The sequence below is a fragment of the Photinus pyralis genome, unplaced genomic scaffold (assembly GCF_008802855.1).
Source record: "Photinus pyralis isolate 1611_PpyrPB1 unplaced genomic scaffold, Ppyr1.3 Ppyr1.4_LG8, whole genome shotgun sequence".
Classification (NCBI taxonomy): Eukaryota; Metazoa; Arthropoda; class Insecta; order Coleoptera; family Lampyridae; genus Photinus; species Photinus pyralis.
In genome coordinates, this window is record NW_022170819.1 from 26,236,500 (window position 1) to 26,243,516 (window position 7,017).

The following is a 7,017-nucleotide window of genomic DNA, read 5'->3' on the forward strand; positions in this document are numbered from 1 at the left end:
TTTGGTCGACTTCCTCTGTCAACTGGTAGCGGAACAGGTGGTCAGGAAGTTCATTTTCTCTTCCTGGGCATTGAATTACGTCAAAAGTGAACTCTCTGAGCCGCAATGCCCACCGGATCAGCTTACTTTGTTTGTCTTTAGTGAGGTCCAATCACAGGAGCGCGCGACTTTTAGTATGAAAAAACGGCCGGCATCGTTTGATAGCCCACACTACGGCTAAGCACTCTTGCTTGTTGACGTGATAGGGTTTCTGGACGTTGTTAAGTTCCGAACTGGCATCATTGATGTTCCTTCCTCGGCGGCGGGGCTCTTGGTAGAGTACGGCCGCGATCCCGTTCTCACTAGCGTCGGTCTGCAGGTCCGCTGAGTTGAAGTGGTTGACTGAGGGCCGATTTCAATTCGTTGCAGACTTTATCGGCTGCTGCATTCCAACCGGTGCGGTGGTTTCCTTCTGCCGTCATGGTGTGGCCGAGGTATTGTAATGTTAGCACCTTGAAACGGCATTTGTCGATGGACAGGCGGAGTTGGCATTGCACATTGGCGGCGAGGATCTTTTGAGCCCTTAACTTATGAAACATTACCGGTGCATTTTTGAGTCCGAAGGGCATTACTTTAAATTGGTAGTTAGCACCGTTAGGAGTGGAAAAAGCAGTGAGATGCCTCGGGAGGTACCTGCTAGTAGCCTAATTTAAGACACAGGGTGGAAAAACTCTCACTATCCCCAGGTTTCGGAGAGTTTTTTGTATTAATGGCAGATTGGTGCTTTCGTCCTTCGTGACCGCGTTCAGACGTCCGCAATCGATACCGAATCTCAGGCGGCCGTCCCTTTGCTTTATAATTAGGATAATTCCCACGTGCTTGGTTCGATTACTTGCGCTGCTAGCATGCTTTCCACTTCTTCCGCGATCATTCTCTTCTTATTTGGCAAGTGACGGTACGGCGGGAGTCGGAAGCGGTGTGATTGATGCGGTTGTAGTGTGAATTGCAGTGTCGGTGAGCGTGCTACCGAAGGTCCCCAGTAGTGTGAACAAGCGTCGATCTAACGGTGAGCGGACGTCGTGGTGAATTCTGGCAAAGTCTACTGCGTCGTCGGTTTTTAGGCGATTACTCGGGACTTGGTCCCATTGTTTCGTCCTAGGTTTGGTCCGCCCCGTTCTCGTTCCCCAGTGAATGCACCTTTCGTAGTCCGTGTTGTCGGAGCCATTCTTGCCCCAAGATGACAGGTACGACTAGGTTTTAAGTTACTAAGAAGTTGTCTGATTCTGACTGGTTGTTAAGAATGTACCTGGACTCTCGCTGTGCCGGCGACTTTTAACTGGTATGCGGATTCGACAGATCGGCTGCGTGGTGGTTGCCGCGATGGCTCTCCGATTGGAGTTCTTCTTGGATGAAGTTATGGGTCGATTCGGAGTCGAGGAGGGTTCTTACGTCTTGCCCGCATATCTTGATCGATTGTCGGTAGTTTGGTTTGGGTTGCAGTGCGAATTAGATGGACAGCCGGGTGATGCTCCCGACCGTTGTCCCGTTTCCCTAGCCTTGGCAGCTGAGCAGTCGCGGAGAAAGTGGTGGCAGTGGTGGCACCTTCGCGTGTTGGGCTGTCTGATGGAGTGTGCAGGTGGTGATAGTATAGGTGGAGTTTCGGACCAGCGCATTGTGGTAGTTCTCGATTTTCTCGGTGATGCGTACCAAGTTGAGTAGTGACGTGGGGGTTGTGGTTAGTAAGGACTGCCGGATAGGCGGGTATAACAGGTAACTCGAGGTGTTCGTTAGTCGGGATCTTGAGCCGTCCTTTGGAGAAATAGTTGTGGGGACTCCATATTCTGCTCTCGACCGAAGGATTCCGAATGGAGTTTGCCCCGAATCTCGCAGCTGTTGGACTTCTCACGGATGTAGTCTTTCAGGTCGGTGTAAGTCGGCGAGAATGCTTCATATTGGTTCCAACATAACGCGGCTTCTCCTCTAAAATTTCACTTTCGAGGGTGCTGAATATCGCCGTTGGATCCTCTAGTTGGTCGCCGCTAAAGGTTGGTTTCGCTTTCTGGAGGGAGTCGGTCAGTGATTTCAGGGTGTCGATAGCGTGTAGGGCGCCACTGGACTGGTTTACCGGGTCCAGGCCGGGGTTGGTTGCTGGGGTAGCTTACACTGTCGATGCCTTCGTTGGGGCTGGTGTCAGCCGTCTGGGAGGCCATGTTCCCTGTATGCTTGTTGCGGGTGGCAATGTGTGTAGCGACAGGTGCGCCGGTTGTAGTCGGAAGGCGTAGGCGTGGATACTCAAACCGCGATGCTACTGAATGACACACACGTTCGGGCGCCAATTTTTACCGGGCAGGTGCGGGCGGAACTAGCGGAAGGTAAAACCGAGTAGTTTGGAAACTGTGGATAGCGGCGACCCTGACTTACACGGTTAGGCCAGAGCCGGGAATTGATGGTGTGCGGTGGCGACGTCTTGAGCCCTAGTAACCATCCTCAGTCGCTAGTGTGGGGAAGATAAGCTTGCCCAGGCACAATTGGTTTTTGATAATAATAATAATAATAATAATATACAAATACCTGGGCTTTGAACAAAACGTAAGCATAAATCATATATTAAGCAACAGCTCAAAAGGAAATACCGTCATAGGTTAAACGTTTTGTTGAAAACCAGGTTAAACTCTAAAAACTTGTCCAAATCCATAAACACGTATGCTATACCAATTCTGACATACTCATTCGGAATTATCAAATGGTCAAACACAGATTTAGAAGAACTCAACAGAATGACAAGGACAAAACTGACAGAACATAGAAAACTACATCCAAACGCATGTAAAGAAAGGCAGACGTTGAGTAGGAAGGAAGGTGGAAGAGGACACATAGACATTGCTGTATTACATCACACACAGATACTCAACTTAAGGACATACTTTAATGACAAGACATCACCCATCCATCTAGCCATAAGAAAAATAGATGACAAATTTACACCACTGCATCTATCACGCGAAGAAATAGAACATACAACTCATGCAACAAGTATAGAGGAAAAGAAAAGTAAATGGGCAGAGAAATCGCTACACGGGCAACACTATAACCTAGTTCAAGATACTCGCGTTGATAAAACACTAACCTACTCGTGGCTAATACAAGGTCAACTTTTCCCAGAAACGGAGGGATATATCATGGCGATACAAGATAAAGTAATTGCCACGCGAAATTATAGAAAGATTATTCTGAAAGAAAGTATTGACACAGATCATTGCAGAAAATGTCATCTATACAGTGAAAGCATTGAGCACATTACAGGAGGATGTAAAATGCTTGCGGGTACGGACTATACCGAGAGACATGACACCGCAGCGAAAATCCTCCACCAGCAGCTTGCATTAAAGCACAAACTCGTACCCACACGAACACAATATTACAAATATACGCCAACAAACATCCTCGAAAACGACGAATACAAATTATACTGGGATAGGACATTACACACAGACAAGACAATACCACATAACAGACCAGACATTACACTCATTCACAAAAGAACTAACAAAACACATCTAATAGACATAGCAATACCAAACGACGCGAACCTTCTAGACAAAGAGCAAGAAAAAATTGCAAAATACACTCCACTTGCAATTGAATTAAAAGAGGTATGGAAGCAGGATACAGTGACAATAGTACCAATTATAATATCTGTTACCGGACTAACAGCGAAAACTTTTACACGCTACTTGCATACGTTACAACTTCCGGAATACCTGCACACCAACATGCAAAAAGCCATACTATTGAAAACGGCTAACATCGTAAGAAGGTTCCTTAACCAATAACAAGCCACATCTGCATGACGACTTGGTCACGACCCGTCTCATGTACCACAACCACTATGTGTGAAAATAAACAAATAATAATAATAATAATATTATCCCTCTCTTGTTTTGGGCCCTCAACAGGCATGCGCCCAATTACAGAGTGACCCGCATAATGCTATTTAGAGGTGCCTCTGCAGAAGGTCTTAAGTTGGTCTATACTACTCCGGTATTTACCTTACGAATTAGGAAAACTGCAGAAAAACCTAATTCGGAGTAGCCGGTAGAATCCTCGGAACTGGCCTAAGGTAATTTCCATCTCCGCCACAGATGAAAAATTCACCACAACCCAGGTTCGAACACCCGACCTCCGGATTTATAACCCAATGCTCTACCACTGAGCCATAAATCCGATTATTCATTCTTTCATGGCGAGCATTATATATTATGTAGACCACAAATCGAAAATTATTTATTTTATTTATTTAAAACGTAACCAATAAACAAATAAGAATTAAGAAATTTCGATTCATCAGTTTTCCTCGACAATGTAAATCAAACTATTTAACGGAATGAAAAATAATTTGCAAATTTTTAATTTGATTCAATTAAGAAAAGGTGCGGTATACACAGTGCTTCAAGAGTACATTAAACAGAATGTTCTACGTTTACAAAACAGCGTATAGAGTGAGTTAAAAGGTAAGGTAAACAAAATCCCTCGTAAAACACAATATAAAAGCTTGGTATGTAAGTATGAAGCCGAAGTAGGTCTAATTACCTCTTTTTGGAACCAGATATTAAAAAAACCGTTTCTCGCGCGCAGGTGCTACAAGTACAAAGTCAACATTGCCACTTCAATCGTAAAAATGAGAATAATGAGAAAATAAACAGGGCTATTCCGTTATAAGTGTTTGTGAAACAAACCGGCAATTGTAATTTTAACACTTGTAACTTAAGGAACACAAAAAAAACATACGAACCTGCAGGTCGTCGGTAACTGCTTCCAAGAATTCTTGTACACCTGAAGACAACTTGAAAGGATCTTCTAACGTTTAGCAGGTAAAATTTGTGAAGGTGTATAAAGGCGAACAAATGGAGGTACCTTCGTCAATGTCATCACACAAAAAATGACGGTAGAGGCAAACATCCTTAAGGAAGTGAAATTTTGTTTTTTCAATATCCGTTTTGTCACGAACTCATTTTTCACCGATGACGTCAAATACCTACCTTTCTCGCGAGGAACTTAAACTAACAAATACTTTTAATGACAACGTAACTCTAGCAAATTACAGCTGAGAACTTGTTATGCTCCTAGGACAAGACAATTGCGGGTTTTTTTCTTACAGTTGTAAAGTGTCTGCTTATAATGGTATTTTTTTTAATGTAAAAAAAGATGTACAGTCTACGGAAATGTACATAGATGATACGCCATCTTGTTAATGATGATAAGTGATGATAAGAATGGAAGTGTTCGACTTTTTGCTGCTGTCGATCGAGACAGTGCATTTGGTTGTTTTTTTTACACCAAATTGGTAATAGGTGAAGATGACGTTGGTCTACCTTCACAGAAAAAGAACAGAAGAACACAAAATTGGGCATCATCAGCAAGCAGTTTACAAATAGTATTTCTTGTTGCGCTAATGGGTGGTCTATATCTCTCAAAGCGCTCGGGACAGATTCTTGAAAACCATTAAAACCTCTCCATGGATAGTTAAATTCAGTACAATGCTTTTAAAAGCGAAATAAACCTGTAAACAGATATAGCAAACGGGCTCCTGGATATGGCTATAGCAAACGCAAAACCAAATCTTGAAACTGGTGTTACATTAGCTTTTATTGCAAGTGTCTGAGTATCAAATGTCATTTAAATACCTTCATAAATAAAAAAGTTTGAATTTCGGTTCATAAATGGCCGAGATACAAGGGCACTGTAAATCAATTAGACTCAACTTTTGGAATTGCGTATTATATTGCTAGAGTCAAAAGGGCTTTCTTTATTTTTTGCTCTACCCAGCCAATTCACGAACTCCGATCTACAAATTTGATAAAGAATCCATCCACCTACAAAGTTTCATCGTAATCGGACCATTCGTTATCGAGATATCGTGGTAACGGACAAACGGACAGACAGACACATCAAAACTATATACTCGCTGGGAGCTCGTAAATAATGTGTTCTACAACGAAATTCATGTTTGAATAAAAAGTATGATATCTTTTGCTCAAAAGATTACATTTATGTATGCAATTCACTTCTTAGGCATTTAATTAATGCGTTCTGACGTTTCCCCAACGAAATTGATTAACATAACGATTTTGACAGATATGGTCAAATTATCCCAAAATGTACAAATTTAATAGCGAAAACCTGAAGGGTATACGATGTTCCGTTAGTGGCCATCTCGAGCAATTTCTAAAAGGCGCCCGAACGACCGAAGGGTTAGTGGTATACAACCCCTTAATGATTTTAAGATCATTACTCCTTGAAAATTCCAACCTGTTTCGGGAAAACTCCAAAAAAATGATGAAACATTTACTGAATCGTTTCTGGAGCGATGAGCTAATGACTCCTTGCAAGTCGATTTCTTACGACTAACATATCAAAAGTTGAGTGTGTGCGCGAATGTGCGGAACTAACTTTCTTACTGGATATTTTTGTCGCCTCTTTCTAATAAAAGCAAACTTCAAATCCGATTATCTACAACACGGAAGAGAGTACTTACAAGGGGAATATGATAGATGTAGACTAAGCGCAAGCGTCGGTTCAGGTTGTCTTGTAGATGAGCCCTATTCATTGTGGGTACAGCATCCAGAAATGTATGTTTTAGGCGATAAAACGGCCGATTATTATATTATTATACGTCGTCTAGTTTAAAAACAGTCGCAGGTAGCCGCCCACTGCAAAACTTATGTCTTTTTCTTCGCATGGGTTAGATAGAGATGAAACAAAGTGTAAAGTCAAAATAAACAAGTATAAAATGTGCACAACTCTTGTGTTAGTGTTTGGTTGGGTTATACTTATAAGGTAGTAGCATGCCATCCATGTTTACTTTCTTGGTAGATGATTAATGGGGAGAAGGCCCTTTACACATATAAACATTTAAAGGCCGCATGGCAAAATCCAACCATTTTGCAGATATTTGGTTTGACATTACTAATAGAAATGTCTCGTCCTGACGTTCCACTTCCCTTTAAGAGTACCCTCTTCCGACACTTCGTTGTCAAG